Raw genomic sequence first — 18,197 nt, forward strand, 5'->3', positions numbered from 1 at the left:
GGAATATAAAATAATATAAATGCTATGGAACACAGTTTTATGATTTCTAAACATAGAATTTCTATATTATCCTGCATTTCCATTACCAAGTATATTCAAAAAATTAAAAGCAGAAACTTGTACATGAATGTTTATAGCAATACTATTTTTTCTATTCATAATGTTTTTATTGATTATTTGGTAGTTTCATGTCATGAACCCCAAGCATACTCACTTCCCAGTTCTCCCAAGTCTGCCCCTACCATTGTGAGCTCCCCTTTCCCCAAAAAAGAAGAAGAAGAAGAAAAACAAGTACAATATATATTGCCCATATACTCACTGGAGTATGGTCAAATTCCCAGTGGTCAATCCATTAAAGAAACCTGAGTCCAGGCATCGCCACAGATCTTGCTCCTAGTGAGACACCAAAGTCATAAAGGCTAAATTCGTGGGGTCCTCAGAAATTAATGATATCACCTTATACCAGCGTTATGAGATCAAGACGACTAAGATGCTCAAAGAACTCTAAGTTGTGGGGAATGCTGCAGATTTCCTGTTCGCCTACACTCAGGCCATGGAGAGCCTCTATGGATAAGTCCAGAAGTCCCAGAACCACAGCAAAGAGTTTCTCATTGCTGGATGGCTAAGAAATAAAAATTTGCACATTAGTTCCCGCAGCTTCTTGGTTCCCTGGCATAGTTTGAACCCTGCTCAGCAAAAGACCTTCTTGAAGACCTATAGTGCTGGCTGTGGGGTGTGCAGAGTGTTCCCTTGCAAACTGGAGAGTGACACTCATTGCTTGTGGACAGATCAGATTGTCATGGGCTCTGAGAAAAGCTATCTGAGCTTTAATTTTGCCTGCCAGACACAGAATCCAGGCTTATGCACCTGGCAATCCCTGGGGGCCTCGATGACCAGAAAACTGCCCCCAGTGGAAGCTGAAGCCTGAACACTCTTTACCTTCCCTCCATCTTTCTTTCTCTTAGATGAAAGAGCAACTCACAGAAAAAAAAAAAGGAAAAAAAGAAAAGAATCCATCCTCATCAGCACTCTTGCCAGAAGCCATCAATGTTGGAAAGCTACACTTCAGCAACCTTATCACAATTGATGGCTTTCTGTCTAAGCTGTTACACCCGTGGGTAGTAGAGGTTGTCACATAGACCTTCTCCATGTCCCTATTTCTCAGCTGTGAAAATACCATATCAAAATTAGCTTCCATGCCCTTTACAGTCAAAGGGAGCACAAATCCTGAACTTCTATATGGTTTTTGGCATCAGCATGTGCCACAGATTTCAGCATGGTCTCTGGTGGCAGCACATACCACAGACATCAACAATGCCCTCTGACACAGCATGGGCCGTGGACACTACCACAGTCCTTGGTGGCAGTACAAGCCAAGGATATCAACATGGCCTCAGGTGACAGTTCAGACCACTGATATCTTCATGGTCTTCAGTGTTAAGATGAGCCACAGACATCAACAGAACCCCTGGCTACAGTAGGACCACAGACCCAGACATGACCCTTAGCAGCAACAATGAACCATGGACATTGTGGCTTCTGGTGTCTGCACAGGCTACTCATTAGAGACACTAGTCTTAGTAGCCCAAATTAGCAAACAACCCAATTTCTCATCAAGATATGAATAGATAGGCATATTATAATAAGTATATATGATGAATATTTTCAGCCATATAAATGAATTTTTGATATATGCTATAACATGGGTAAAAGTAAATGTATTATTATGCTATAAAGTCAAGCCAGACCTAAAAAGACCAATATTCTGTGATTATATTTCTATGAGACATGTATAATCAGTAAATTCAAAAACAAAATAGAGACTAACAGAAACTGGGAGAGAGAGAGGTGGTGAGTTATAGTTTAGTGGATACAGAGTTTCCATAGAGAGCCACAAAAACATTTTGGAAGCAAATGGTGGTGATGTCCTCAAAATTATGAATGGACTTAACAGTAGTAAACTATGCGTTTGAAAGTGGTTTAATGGGAAGATACAAGGGACGGGATAACAACTGAGATGTAATATGAATAAATTAATAAAATATATTTAAAAATAAATAAAAGTGGTTTAAAGGTAAATTTAATATAACAGACCACATCAAGATTGCTGGTAGTAGTAGTACTGGAGTTTCCAAATTTAAAATTGTGAAAGTTGAAAGAAAGATATACCATGCTTACACTAACCAAAGAAACCTGGAGTCAATATACAAACTTTATAGAAAGAAGCTTAGAACAAGGAAAGATATCCAGGATGAAGAAGGTTCTACCTGATAATAAAGGGATCAGTCCTCCAAGAAGATATAAAATGAGTGTGTTTATAGAGTGTCAAACAAGGAAAAACTAAATGTACTAACAGACAAATCTACTATTATAGCTACAAACTTCTACTTTTGTTTTGTTTGTTGTTGTTTTTGTTTTGTTTTGTTTTTTGTTGTTTTTGGTTTGTTTTGGTTTTGTTTTTTTGAGACAGGGTTTCTCTGTGTAGCTTTGGCTGTCCTGGACTCACTCTGTAGACCAGGCTGGCCTTGAACTCACAGTGATCCTCCTGCCTCTGCCTCCCAAGTGTTGGGATTAAAAGTGTGCGCCACCACGCTCAGCTCACAAACTTGTACTTTTGATAACTGATAGATCAAACATCAGCAAGGGTATAGTGTAACTGAAGAGCACCATCAATCACCTGGGTATAGTTCATCTAGCAAAAGAAGAGTACTATTTTTCTCAAGTTTATAATAATCACTCACCAATAAACGCCATATTAAGAGCCATACTAAAATTTAACAGTTTTTAATAATAGAAATATTACAAAATATGTTCTCAGTACACAGTGGAATTAGGCTAGAAATCTGTAAATGGAAAGGTCCTGGAAAATATCAAAATATGTAGAGATTAAGGTACACATTTCTAAATAAAGCAGCCAATGAAGTCTCAATAGAAAATTTAAGAATGCTTTGTTGGGCCCTGGCCTGAGGACATGGGAGCAGGTGAGCTGGCCCTGCCATGATGACACGGGAGCAGGAGAGTGGGTCCTGCCCTGAGGACAAGGAAGTAGGTGAGCAGTCCCTGCCCTGAGGACACGGGAGCAGGAGAGCTGGCCCTGCCATGATGATATGGGAGCAAGAAAGCTGGCCCTGCCCTGAGGACAAGGGAGTGGCTCTGATCCAGGGCTCTGAGTGAACCTCACTCCAACATCTGCCCCATGTATATGACCTGCTAGAATACATGAAGGGGCCGTATCTGCAGATTCAAAAATTAAGAATCTCCTTGACACACAGCAACAGTGAGATGTCCGACAGCAGTCCCAGTGAGGATCTGGTAATGATAGTGTAGGCCTCCAACCAAACCCATGACTCGTAGCAATGAACATTTGAAAGTAAACATATGTGGACAAAAGGCTATACTGTGTGATACACTACAGCTTCTGTGACAAGATTTTTTGTTTGTCTGTTTTATTTTACTGGGGGGAGGAGAGGGATATTGGTGCATGATGTGAAAATCATAGACATTCAATAAAAGTTAAAAAAAGAATGCTTTGTTGTAAGTAAAAATAAATATATGACTTGTCACAATTTTTCTGATGCAGAAAATTTCAAAAGCAACTTTATAGCATATATTGAATATATTAGAAAAATCTAAAATCAGCAATCAAACTTCCACTTATAAAATAATATAAAATACAGTAATTTAAGTTTAATCAAGAAAAAGAAATATCAAAATTAATATAGAAAATTAATGAAATTGTGAATAGGAAAGTAATGGGCAAAATTAGCAAAACAAAAAGCTGTTTAAAAAAAAGCACTTACAAGCAGTAAAATTGTAGTTAGGCACAACAAGAAGACACAGACTTCCAGTAAGAGGCATGATTTTCCTAATCCCTTAGACTATAAAAGGATAATAAAATACATTATAAGCATTGAATCAATAATAATGTTCTAAGCTTAGTTTCATTAGTGAATTCTTCCAACTGTTTAAAGAAGCCGTTAATTTCCTACAAATATTCTAGATAGTAACATAAAAAGAACAATATACCTTATATAAGGCTAGCAGAGGCCCATGGATAAATATAAGAAAAGAGAACAACACAGATCATGATATCTCATGAACATTAATGAAAATCCTCCATAAAAAACTAGGAAATGAGTCCCAAAATATATGAAAGTAATCAAATCAATAGATACATTAAAAAGCCTTTTTATAAATTCAATATCACTTTATGATGAAAAATCCTCTCAACAAATTAAGAATTAAGAAACATTTCTTCAGTTTGACAGATATCCATAAAACCTATAAGAGCATACATCAGTCTTAATGGTGAGAAAGCATGCTATCCACATGACAAAATGATTTTTACAAAGACCTTATATCATTCACAAAAATCTAACTTAAAATAGAACACAGTCTAATAAACATAAAGTTCAGTATTATAAAATGTCTAGAAAACAATGAATAAGAAAAATACGTGTGACTTTGGATTTGGCAGTTCACCTCTATATACATGACTGAAACTGCAACTCATAAAAGAAAAGAAAAAATGTAAAATAGATTTCTAGTAAAATTCAAAGCTTCTCTGTCAAAGGCATTGTTTACAAAATCAAGGGTAAACCACAAATTAGAAAGATAACATTTGAAATCACATATATAATAAAGGACTTACACCTCACATATATCAATAACACTTTATATTTTTTTGAGACAGGTCTAATTATGTGGCTATGATTGGTCTGGAACTCAACTTGTAAACTAGGCTAACTTTGCACTCACAGAGATCCATTTGATTCTGCCTCCCAAGTGTTGAGTGTTAGGATTAAAGGCATATGCCTACCACACTGAACTTACCAATAATAATTTAAAATCAACAATACGAAAATGAATAGTACAATTAAGAAATGGGAAAAATATGTGAACAAATATATTAACTATTAAGATAGGCAGATAACAAATAAGCATATGAACATTAATGTCACTAACTAATTGAAAATTGAAACAAAAATGACATGATTATATACCTATAAGAATGGTTAAGATATAAAACATGATAAATTCAACGTTCTGGTAATGATAGAGATATGGGGACTCTAATTCATTGTTAGTGGTGTTACTAAAGTGGTACAAATGACTGTTGGAAAGATCCTGCTGTTTGAGGTTGCAATCATCACAGTCTGGATAGCCATTCTGAGCTTGGCATTAGGTAAAGAACTCATTCTCCCAGAGAAGGACCTTCTGCTCTCTGCCTGGCTTCATCCGCAGAATGTCTTTAGACAAAGATGCCCCTAACCACATTTGATATATGGTCCTCGACACAGCTCCCTGCTAGCTCTGCCCTCCATGTGCCCATAGGATAATTATGTATTGTGTTTCCATCCATATGATAGGAGCATGCCACCAAATGCAAAACAAGCATCCTTAAAGTGTCTGGTATCAACCAATTATGTACACCTATCCTGGAAGCCCACTCCCCACTCCCCAAGGACTATATAACCTTTGTTCTCCCTGAGTAAAGTTGAACTAGTTCTCTGAAGTGGTTCCTGGAGTGTTTGATATCCACTGTGCTCGTGGCCTTCCAAGCTCTGCGCCCTGCCTTTTGCTCCTTCTGCCTTGGTGGGCTGGTGGCCAACAAACCCCCCCCACACCCCTGGGGACAAAGAGAGCCACAAATGACTTTATAAAACAGATTGGTAGGGTTTTTTTTTGTCAATTAAGTGAATGGAAGATTGAAAGAAATGCCTTCCAGATATACATATTACAGAGACTAATATCCAGAATATACAAAGAACTCAAAAAATCAACAAAACAAAAAGCCTAATAAAAATAGACTATGGAACCAAACAAAGAAGTCTCGAAAGAAGAAATATAAATGGCTAATAAACACTTTTAAAAGTGTTCAACATTGGATGGAAGAGCTAGCCCAATGGTTATGAGTACTTGCTCTTGCAGAGGACTAGGATTTGGTTTCCAACATTCACACAGTGACTCATAACCACTTGTAACTCCAGTTCCAGGGGATTCAACACCCACTTAAGACCTTCTCTGGCACAAAGAACATACACACACACACACACACACACACACACACACACACACAATAGATGAGTCTAAAGTAAACATTTTAAACTCATTAGTTTTCAGAGAAATTCAAATTAAAACTACTTTGACAGAATCAACTAGCTTGATCCCATAGGGGCTTCACAGAGGATGAACCACCCACCAGAAAGGATGCATGGGAGGACTTAGGCCTTCTGCACTTCGTAACATATGTACAGCTTGGTGTCATGTGGGGCTTCTAACAGCAGGAGTGGAGGCAGTCTCTGACTGTGTTGCTTGCCTGTGGTACCCTTTCTCTTAACTGGGATACCTTCTCTAGCCTCAGTAGGAAAAGATAACCCTAGTCTTACTGCAACTTGACATGCCCAGGCTGGCTGAAATCCAGGGGAAGCCTCCCCTTTTCTGAAGATAAAGGGAGGAGGAGTGGAAGTGGTTAGAGAGGATGGGGGAAGGGAATGGAAGGAGAGGAAAGGGGGGGGGGGAGACTGTAATCAGGATGTAAAGCAAATTAATTAATTTTAAAACAGTTTAATATTCCTTCTCCCCCCAGTCAGAATGATTATCACCAAAAGATCAAAGGATCTTTTGTGGGGAAATGGAGATCCTTACTCACTGCTGGTTGGAGTGTAAATTGAGGTGGTCACTATGGAAATTTGTGTTGTGTTTCTCACAAAGCTGAAACTTGAGTTTCTACATGATTCAGCCATACCACTCCTGGGCATATATCCAAAGGACTCTGTTCATTGCAAAAGAGATGCTTGCTTATCAGTATTCAATATGGTTATATTCTGGGCTACCTGTCAAGATAGCCCAGGATGAATAAAATATCCCCTCCTTCCCCTGGGACCGTTAACTGCCAACATTTATTCAGGAAAGGGTAGATGCTTCATGAGTACTTCCCTCACAATAAATAGGAAATGAAACCAGTCTAGATGTCCATCAATTTATGAACCAGTAATGAAAATGTGAGATATAGACACAATGGGATTTTACCAAGTTGTACAGAAAAATGAAATTTGCCAGAAAATGAATGAAACTGAAAATAATTATTATACCAAATGAAGCGGCCCAATTCAGTAGGTAAATGCTACATGTTCTTTCTTATATAGAGACCCTACCCTCAAAGTTTTACATTTCTGTTCTTAACTTAGAGTGTCTATAGAGGCCAGGAAGCAAGAAAGGAGCCAGAGGATAAGGGTAGGTATTAAGATGTATAGTAAAACAGACAGTATACTAAAATAAAAGGGCAACTACTAGGAATTAAAGGTTTAAGGGGTATGAGGAGGAAGAGTAAAAGGGGGAACAAGAGAGAGGGTTAACAGAAACAAAGGATGTATGAAAAAACATACAGAATCTCATTCTTTTATAATCTAACCAAAAATATAACTTGAAAGGGAGCTTATGTAGGTGGATAATGTTACTCCCTAATGGCATGGCATTTTGGTTCTTGTTTGTTTGCTTTGTCTTAGGGTTTTATTGCTGTGATGAGACACCATGACCAAGTCAACTCTTATAAAGGTAAACATTTAATTGTGGTGGCTTGCAATTTTAGAGGTTTAGTCCATTAACATCATAGCAGGAAGCATGACAGCATGTAGGCAGACACGTGCTGAAGGAGCCAAGAGTTCTACATCTTGATTCTAAGGCAATAAGGAGGAGATTGCCATCCACAAGCACCAGGAAAAGGCACTCTTCCACACTGTAGGGAACATGAGCAATAGAAGACCTCAAAACCCACCTACACAGTGACCTCCAATAAGGCCACACCTATTCCAACAAGTCTGCACCTCCTAATTATACGACTCCCTGTGGGCCAAGCATTCAAACACATGAGTCTGTGGGGACCAAACCTATTCAAACCACCACAGTTAGTTTTTAATTTTTTTGGAATTATAATTTGAATACTCTCCTCCCTTCCTGTTCTTCCCTCAAAACCCTCACATATGCCCTTCCCTGCTCTCCATAATATTTTTTGCTTTAGTTATTGTTACTTCATGCATGTTAGTGTGAAAATTCCAGAGCCAGGTGCAGGACATCGTCCTATAAGTTTTTGGTCAGAAAGAACCCACAAGCTCTGAAAATAATACAGTTTATTGTTACTCCTCTTAACTGACCACCAGGATTAGATGATAAGACCCTATTACCAAAAACCTCACACGTTTTGTCCCCCAAACAGAGAGAATTCAAAATAGAACTGGGTTGGAAGCCTTCTGCAGATTAGTGTCCAGAGCTAGAAGTTTCTGTGTGGGCTGCTGGGGGAAAAACAGATATGTGGACCTGTGTGATACAATACTGACTTGCCAGGCAAGAGATGATGACTACTGGTACAATAGTGACATGAGTGTTTGGGTAGTGACCAACAGCTTTCTGATAAGAATTGAGGCCTAAACCATGGGAAGAAATACACTCTTGTTACTGTAAGCTAAATCAAAACCTATGGCTAGGAGGAGGGTTCAAAGGCCCTGCTGTGGAGCCTACCACTGTTATTTTGCTAAATTGACATGTTCTCAGATATCTTGTAAATAATTATTATTATGCTCATAAACTAGTGTTACCCTCAGTCTTGGGCAGAGATGTCTTTTGCTTTGTTGCAATGGGTGAAGATTAGTGAAGAGGCTTATATCTGGTCTCTGTACTGAGACTGTAAGTGATTGTTGACTGTTCAGTCATAAACTATACACCTGCATCATCCCTGCCACTGTCCATAGAACACTGTAGAGAATAGGTGGAAAGAATGTAAAAGGTTGAGGATAGAGAAAAGTGCTATGAAAATGCTAACCTGATACAAAATGGCTGCTAGAATCACAAATATATAGTATCTGCCCATTGCTACATAAGGCCTGCATGGGATTGGGCCTATCAACATTCCACAAGAAGTGAGGAAACTGACAATGAGGCACCTGTCTTTTCCTAAAGAACTATTGGTAGTTAATGGTTCCACTACTTGACTATGCTCCAGCAAAATTTCCCCTACATATTGCTTATGTAACCAATTCCAACTAAAATTAGTAGATAAAAAAGTAATGAAAGTAGGAGGGGCCTTTTGTGAAGAAAAGGCATTCAGAGGGAGGGAGATAGGGATAAGAGAGAGCATTATGGAAGGATGGATGTAATCACAATGAATTGTGTATTGCATAGAGTTTAAGAATCAGCAATTTCTTACAAAGCTAAATATATGTCTTGAATATGTCACTTGCTCTCTTAGATGTTTATGCAGTTGGTCGAAAAAGCCATGTTCTTACAAACACCTGCATACTTTTTAAAAAAGGGTTTGAAAGGAAGCCTTCCTATGTCAGCTTCTGTGTGTGTGTGTGTGTGTGTGTGTGTGTGTGTGTGTGTGTGTATTAGTTTTTTGACACAGGATTTCTCTGCATAGCCTTGGCTGTCATAGAATCACTTTGTAGACCAGGCTGGCCTTAAACTCACATAGATTTGCCTGCCTCTGCCTCTGCCTCCTGAGTGCTAGGATTAAAGGTGGGCATCGCCACACCTGTCCTATTTTCTTATAGCAGTATTGTTCATAATTACACAAACCAGGAAGCAACCAAGATGTCTCTTAATAGGTGAGTATATAAACTTTGGTACACCTATATGGAATGGACTATATTCAGTGCTAAAACATAAATGAATATCAGTTCGTAAAAACACATGGAAGAAAACTCAAATGTAGTCAAATAAGTCAACCAGAGGAGACTACATAATGTACCATTTAAAGGATATTACATTTTAGAGAAGAGGCAATTTTAGACACAATGATTAATGGTTAATAGTGCTTCAGAGGGTGGGAAGATGAAAGATAAAGCAGAAGGGATGTTTTATGACAGTAAGATAACTGTGTAATAATGTAATGCTTGGTAATACATATTTGCCAAAAACCCATAGGATGTTACAGCACAAGGAACAGATCTTAGTGTATAACATGCAGTTCTAAGATGTCATCTAAGTGGTCTAGGATTCTGGCAAGGAATGCAGTTTATGACAAGAGACTCTTAGTGTACCGCAAGTATATGAAACAACTTCATTGAAAGAAGTAGGGAGGAACAGGTCCTGACCCACACAGCTTTGGAAACATGTGGACTCCGTAGAGCAACACAAGGATGTGTTCTTAAGTACTGTGATATAGCAGATAAAACCCATTTCCCATAGGGCTATGTGTTATCAATAATGGCAGTGCTATCCATATATGTCAAAATGAACCACTAATTATATAGATAGCCTATGGTGGGAACTAGATTTCTCACTGTTGGTGTAGAAATATATAGATAAGCAAGAGGAAAAGGCTAAAATGATCCATGTGGTAAATTAAAGTTGGAAACATCAGCATGAACTCGGTTTTAACACAATATTGTTACAGATGGTTAAATGTAGAACAGTTATAGAAATATGTATATAAACATATTAATATTCATGAATGTATTTCTTTGTTCTGTGGGCTGAGATTGTCCAAAAGCAATGAACCAAGCATACAGATCTTGGTTTCCAATACCATTCTTTAAAAAAACAAAAACAAAAACAAAAAGAACCACATGAGAGCCTTTTGGAGAAATAGGTGATTTTAGAACTACAACGAGGAACACATAAAATGAAAGCCTAGCATTTTATAATGTCACATATTGAAGAAGTATCAAACACACCCATACACTAATGGTATGTCAAAAATGGTACTGGTATGGCTGGATGGTTCTTTTTCTCCATAAGTTAAAGAATTAAAAGGCACTGAGTCAGATGTCTCAGCAGTTACGTTCTTGCTACTTGTATAATGGACTTAAGTTCAGTTCTTAGAGCTAACTGTAGCTCCAGGTCCAGGCGATCCAAGGCCTCTGGCCTATGTAGGTACAAACACTAGTGTGTACACACCCACAAAGTGATATGCATAATATACATAGTTAAAAAGAATTAAAAACATTAAGAAAAGAACCAAAATATAAGAAAATAGGGCAGAGTAAAGCGTGAAGGAAGGTTTTTGGCAAACATTACAGACTTCTAGGGTACCACTGACTCTGAGGGGACCTGGGCTTTTGTTGATTTCAAGCATCCTCTTTCTGGCAACCCTCTTGTCTCCTCTATTGGTCCTAAGGCACAGAAGTTGGACTTCCCATCTCTTTCCAAGAGGATGCCTGGTGGTAGGTATTTAAATGACTGCTGGTTGCTTAGGGTTTGGGACTAATCAGGGAGGCCCTGCAGTAACAACCAGGACAGAGACATGGAGAAGATAACCTTAAAGTAGAGAAGGGGAACTGGAAATGTTTCTCTCATCCTCTCCTTCCCTTTCCTGTGGCCCAAGGCCTCGAAAGGAACACAGACCTCAACTAAGCAATTTCCCAATGGCTAAATCTAGAATAAAATTAGCAAGAAAACAAAATAGCTCCACATTATAGCCTAAACCATAAAATAGATATCTGAAAGTCTATGCTGACATAAATAACAGGAAAGAGTAACAAATACGGAAGAAGTAAATAAGCGTTGCAGAATAATTACTGTCATTTATATAGATGCTATGCCCTCAGTAAGGGAGAACATAATGACCAACTCCTTAGGATGAGACATCATGACTTCCTTCCAAATGGAATGGAATGACATGGGGTATTTGGGAGAAGCAGCAAATTCTAACAATACTACCCTGGCAAGCTCAACACCAACAGACAAAAATTGTGATTACATATATCCTTACACTATGTCATACAATGGTACTTTAATTCTGTACTCTTCCTGCCAGTAATCCATGATCCAATCTTACAGTTTATCTGAGAAGAATATTTGACAAATTCCATACTGTAGATTCTAGAAAATACCTAACTGGTACTTGAAAATAATTACTGTAGCCAAGAGGAACTTAGGAAAAGATGCTGCCAGCATGTGCCTATGTTGGGGTTTCTATTGCTGCAATAAAACAGCATGACCAAACATTAAGATGGGGAGGAAAGGGTTTATTTGGCGTATAGTTCCACATTGTAGGAATCCAGGAGAAGAACACAAACAGGGAAAGAAACTGCAGGCAAGAGCTCATACAGAAGCCATGGAGGGGTGCTGCTTACTGGCTTGCTTCCCACAGCCCGCTCAGCCTGCTTTCTTACAGTATACAGCCCAAGGATGGTACTACCAACAATGGGATAAGTTGCCCCCAATCAATCAGTAATTAAGAAAATGCCTTAGAGTTGGATCTTTTGGAAGCATTTTCTCACTTAAGGCTTCTTCTTTCCAGATCCCTTTAGTTTGTGTGTCAAGTTGACATAAGACTAGGTAGCACAACATGCCATCTATTCTTAGTGAGATTCTGGAACAGAAGAGTGATGGACATGAGGTTAAAACTAGAGGAATCACCAGGGTGCAGTGGCTCACACCTTTAATCTCAGCACTCAGACAGGCAGAGGCAGGCAGATTTCTGAATTTGAGGCTAGCCTGGTCTACAAAGTGAGTGCAGGACAGCCAAGGCTGTACTGAAAAGCCAAAACAAAACTAGAGGAATCTAAATATGGTTAGGTCTCAACCCAGGACAAATGGCTGAAGTACCTATTTAACATATCAAAGCAGACCTGGTTATAAGGTTCTCCCAGCATCCCTCAATCCCTATCTATTAAAGGGCATGGCTGGCATAACCCACCTCTGCCCTGAACTCCGCAGCCCAGGCTCTTGGTTGCCCTTCCCTCAACAATTGTTCCCTATATAATTCAGCAATTTTGGCTACACAAGTCCTTCTTTTATCCACTATCCTCCTGGCCTTTTGGTCTCCTGGCCTCCTGGCTCTCCCCTCTCAAACTCCTGCCTCTCCTCATATGGATCTACTCAGGGTTATGCTCACTCTGGACTCTCCCAGATGTTTCTGCCTCATATCTACAGCAAATCTTCTCCACCATACCTAGGAGCAATCACATTTTTCCTTTTTATTTCTTTTTTTTTACTCAAGTATGAATTTTAGCAATAAAGTTTTTACTAGCTCATTATTTTAGTGAACATATTATATTCATGTAACACTTTAATAATAAAGTAAAATGGGTTTAGGGTATATGGGAACTCTGTAATATCATTTCAATTTTTTTCTAGAAATATAAAGCTGTTCTAAAAGACAAAGACTACCTTAAAATATTCCATAACCCCAAAATGATAAAGTCCATATCACTATGTTTATTCTCCATTCTCTGCTTAAAGGTGATGTTGAAAAGCTGAATTTCAATGCTTTACTGATCACGCATATTTTTCTTTAGTGATTTTTCTATTTGTATCCTTTGTCCACTTTTCCACTGGAGTATTTATACATTTGTTAATAATAGCTTGTGAGATTAAAAAAAGAAACCTTGTCCATCATGCTGCTCTTTCCAAACATTTTGTTTGTCTTTCAATCTTGTTTATGACATATTCTGCTATATGGAAAATTTTCCATTTTTATGTAGTCAAATCTGTCAATCTTCTCATTATAGTTTATGCATTTCATATCATGCCCCAAAAGGCCCTAGCACTCTGAGATTATAAAATTCTCACATTTCCTTCTGCTGTATTTATTGGTTAGCTGTTCTCATGTTTTCCATTGTTATACCAAAGTTTTGTGTGTGCATAAGAGTGAGGCATTACTATAGATTTATTTATTTTTAAAATAATATATATATATATATTTCTCCTTAACTTGCAGTGAGTCCTTTAACACCATAAATTTACATTTGGAGTTTATTTCTGGATTTCTTATTCTGTATTCTTGGGATAATATTACAATATTTAATTACTGTAGCTTTTAAAAAATATTTTATTGTATGCTTGTATGTATGTATATGAGTGCCTATGTAATTGTATGTGAGTCATGTACCTTGTGGTCTAGAAAATGATACCTAATCCTCTGGATCTGTAGTTACAGGCAGTTGCAAGCTGCTTAACATGGATGCTGGAAATCAGGCTCAGGTCCTCTACAGGAGCAGTATATGCACTTAATGTCTAAGCTGTCTCTCCACCCTGTTTGTAGCTCTATAATGAATTTTAATATGTGGTTAGGTAAGTCCTCTCTCACTTTTCAAAACACCCTTGCTTTTTAAAATATGTAGTCTTTCAGATAAGTTTCATCAAAACTCTTAGAATTTTTGAGAATGTTTCTAATTTGTAGGCTAATTGTGAGAAAATCAACAGTATTTACTATATTAAACCTTTTTAAATTTAAGAACAGAGTGTATCTTTAAAATCTTATTTTACCCTTGGGACTGTGATAGTGGTATGACATTTATCTAGCATGTACAAAGTCCCGGATTTGGTCTCCTGCAGCAAAAACAATGAGTTTTATTTTATCTACCTGTGGTGGTTTAAATGGAAAAATGTCCCTCAAAAGTTCATATACTTGAACACTTGGTCCCCAGTTGGTGGCACTGCTTGGTGGAGAATATGAAGACTTTAGGACGTGCAATCTTGCTGGAAGAAGCATGTCAATATGAGGTGTGTCTTTAAAGTTTTATAGCTTCATCCTACTCTACTCATTGCACTTGCCCCCCCCCACCCCCATTCTGTTTCTGCTTCCTGAGTGTGGATAAGGATGTGATCTTCCAGCTCCTTGATTCCGGTGCCATTCCATGCCTTCTTAGCCATTATAAACTCTCTGGAACCAGAAGCCAAAATAAACTCTTTCTTCTCTAAGTTTCTTTTGGTTATGGTATTTTATCACAGCAATAAAAAAGTAACTGATACAATACTTTTTAGTAGAATTCATTTCTTTACTTGAATCTTGTATTTTTTTCTGTTAAAATGTATGAATTTAGGTAATCTGTTTGATGTTGTTGTTGACTGTTAAATGCACTTTTACCATGAAATTTCTCTCTCTCTCTCTCTCTCTCTCTCTCTCTCTCTCTCTCTCTCTCTCTCTCTCTCTCTCTCTCTCTCTCCCTCCCTCCCTCTGTGTGTGTGTGTGTGTGTGTGTGTGTGTGTGTGTGTGTGTGTGTAACTATGAAGGCAAAGACAATATTTACATAAGTATATATTAACACACATGTTAATACTCTAAAAGTTGTAGGCTACTTTGTCCCCAGAGGATCCATGCTCCCCTTTCTTTCTCTCCTAAGCCTATTTCTCCACCTGATGGAAATTTCTCAAGGAGAAAGGGAAACAATTAGCAGCCAAGTGTACCAGTGAAGTGGTTAAGATAAAAAGACTCCCAGGTAAGACTGCCTGGAATCAAATTTAAGTCCAGCTATTTCCCATGATGTGCTATAGTAACTTGATGTCTCTATATTACAGTTTATCCATAATTAAACGGTGTGAGTTAATACAACAATCTTAGAAATATCTTGGAATAAACTAACCAAGGAAGTGAAAGATTTGTACTATGAAAGCTTTAAGATTTTTTTTAAAGTTGAAAATGATATCAGAAAATGGAAAGACATTACATGCTCAGGGGTTGGCAGAATTAATATCATGAAAATGTCCGTACTATCAAAAGCAATCTACAGATTCAATTTCGTCCCCATAAAAATCTCAATGCAATTCTTCACAGAAATTGAAAAGAAAAATAACCTTAAATTTCATATAGAAACACACACATACACAGACACACACACACAAACCAAATTGTCTCTCACCCGACCCCAAAGCCCCACCTGAACAAGGGAAAAACTACTGGAGGTATCACTATCTCATATTTCAAGTTATACTACAGAGGTAGAGTAATAAAAACAGGATGGTACTGGCATTAAAAACAGACTCACTGGCCAATGGAATAGAGGACCCACTTATAAACCCACACTTGTATAAGCAACTTGATTTTTGGGAAAGATGCCAACAATATGCATTGTAGAAAAGACACCATCTTCAACAAATCATGATGGTAAAATTATATAGTTAACTGAAAAAAATACGAAACTTGATCCTTATCTCTTGCCATACTCAAAACTCCAAATAAATCAGGGACTTCAACATAAGACTGAACACCCTGAATTTGATAAAAAGAGAAAGTAGAAAGTATGCTTGCATTCCATGACACAGGAAAGGGTTTTCTGAATAGAAACCTGATTCTACAGGCACCAAGACCAACAATTAATAAATAGAACCTCATAAAACTAAAACGTTCCTGTAGAGCAAAGTACACCATCACTCAAGTGATGAGGAAGCCTAAAGAATGGAAATAGTCATTACCTGATGTACATTATACTGAGGGTTATTATCTAAAATATATAAATAGCTCAAATTAAATATTAAGGAAACAAACAAGCCAATTAAAAATGTGGCATGGAACTAAACAGAATTCTCAAAAAATGAAATACAAATGGATGAGAATTTTTTAAAAATGTTCAACATCCGTAGCCTTCAAGGAAATGTAAATTAAAACTACTTTGAGATTTCATCTTACCCTATTCTGAATGACCAAGAGCAATAAAACAAATGACAGCACAGATTGGTGAGGATGCAGGGGAAAGAAAACATTTTTTAACTGCCAATGGGAATGAAAACTGTTGCATCCACTATAGAAATCAGTGTGGAGATTCCTTAAGAAGCTAAAAATTGATGCAGCACATGATCCAGTTATATCACTTATGAGCATATACCCAAAGCACTTTATATCCCACTGCAAAGATATCTATCTGCTCATCCGTATTCACTGCTGCTCAATTCACAACAGCTGGGGAATAGAAATAGCCTAGATGTCCACCAACCAGTAAATGGATACTGAAAATGTGGTGCATTTACACAATGGAATATTAGTCATCAGTTAAGAAAACTGAAATTATGAAAGTCGTAGGTAAATGGATGGAGCTGCAAACAGCTATTCTGAATGAGGTAACCCACTCCTTTCCAGATTCATCAGTTGTTGATGAAGGAAGGAAGAGAATTTTCTTTAGATTGATTCTTTGGTTTCCTTGGTTTCTACCAAGCAAAATGTTATGTAGCCATTGGGTTAATATCTATTTATAGTTGCTGCCATTAGTTGTAATCAAAATGACAAGACCTTCAAACTTTCTGGTCATAGATGTTCCCAAGGTAGAGCCTTACTATTGTCTTGACAAATCTATCTTCAAAGACAGAGCTTTTGTGCCACTCCTGCCCCTCCCTTGTAGTGGTTCAGGTGTAAGAAATTATATAGTTAGGGATGTCATATGTCTCGCCTGGGCTAAATTTCTACTTTTTCCTTAGTTGTTTTATATTACCACAATTTAAAAACAATTCCAGATTACTCAGCATGTAACACTTTCTAATGACTTGTCTTGATGGCGTAGTTATTAAAATGCATTCATTTCATCAGTCTTTTAATATTGAATATCTAGTAGATACCTTTAAATTCTTTTTTTCTTCTTTTTTAGTCAGTATTGTATCTGTTGTAAGAAAAGTGGGGAAATTATATGTAAAAATCTAAATTACATGCTCTGGAAACACTTTCAAGATGCATTTGGGCTAAAAGGAAAGCTGCATGAACATTTTCAGAATACAAAACAGCTAAAAGCAGCAAATGCATTTCCCTGATTTCCTCCTTTCCCTCTCTCTTCTTCCTTCATTTATTTCTTTCCTTCCTAGTCATGCTGTATATCCCGGGGCTGATCTCAAATTAGAGATTCTGTAACCTCAGTCTCCCAAGTGCTGAAATTACAAGCCTGCACCATCACATTCTGTTGTCTTTTTTTTTTTTCTTTTTTTTTCTTTTCATATGGGCACTAGTGTTAAATGTGAAACATACTCAGATAACATCTTAGAGAAAAGTGACTATTTGCTGAGGAATAAGTGACTGTTGTGTGCTCAGATCTAAATGAGACATCTCTATTATCCCTTCCAAGGCACAGGGACCATCGAAGAAGAGGGAGCAGAGAGAATAAGAGCCCAAAATGGGGAGAAGTACTGTGAAGTGCTGACTTTCTAACGTGATGTGACCATTGCACTCCTGAGCCCACAGTTTCTGTGGTTATCTGCACAAGATTGGGCCTGTCAACATTACTTTATGAGTGAGGAGGGGTTTAGAAGCCCAATTCTTCCCTGAGGAGCTATTGACAGTTAATGGTTGTTCGGGAAGTTGAGGCATTTTCTTTTGTGGTGTAGTCACTGGTAACTTTTCCATGCTCCAGGAAATAACACCTCACACCCACAATCCTGTAAATAAACCCATCATGAAAACAGAAGATGGAATAGTTGGGAAGAAGACGGGATTTAGCTGGAGGAGGAAGGTAATAAGAGAGGATAATGGGAGAGACTATCAAAATGTATTATAT

The 18,197-nt window shown here is 37.7% G+C and overlaps 1 long non-coding RNA gene and 1 pseudogene across 1 annotated transcript in view; one reads left to right on the forward strand and one right to left on the reverse strand.

The window, feature by feature from the left end:
- Positions 1–291: 291 nt before the first annotated feature.
- LOC127185179 (uncharacterized) overlaps positions 292–18,197 on the reverse strand; it is a 43,326-nt gene continuing 25,420 nt past the window's right edge. Inside the window, exons 2-4 of the long non-coding RNA XR_007830184.1 lie at positions 6,653–6,775; positions 3,801–3,878; positions 292–393 (exon numbers count right to left, since the gene is read on the reverse strand). This is a non-coding gene — a long non-coding RNA (uncharacterized LOC127185179). The remainder of the gene's footprint in view (positions 394–3,800; positions 3,879–6,652; positions 6,776–18,197) is intronic.
- On the forward strand, positions 416–928 carry LOC127185178 (metalloproteinase inhibitor 1-like; annotated as a pseudogene).

Source organism: Acomys russatus, chromosome X (genome assembly GCF_903995435.1).
Source record: "Acomys russatus chromosome X, mAcoRus1.1, whole genome shotgun sequence".
Classification (NCBI taxonomy): domain Eukaryota; kingdom Metazoa; phylum Chordata; class Mammalia; order Rodentia; family Muridae; genus Acomys; species Acomys russatus.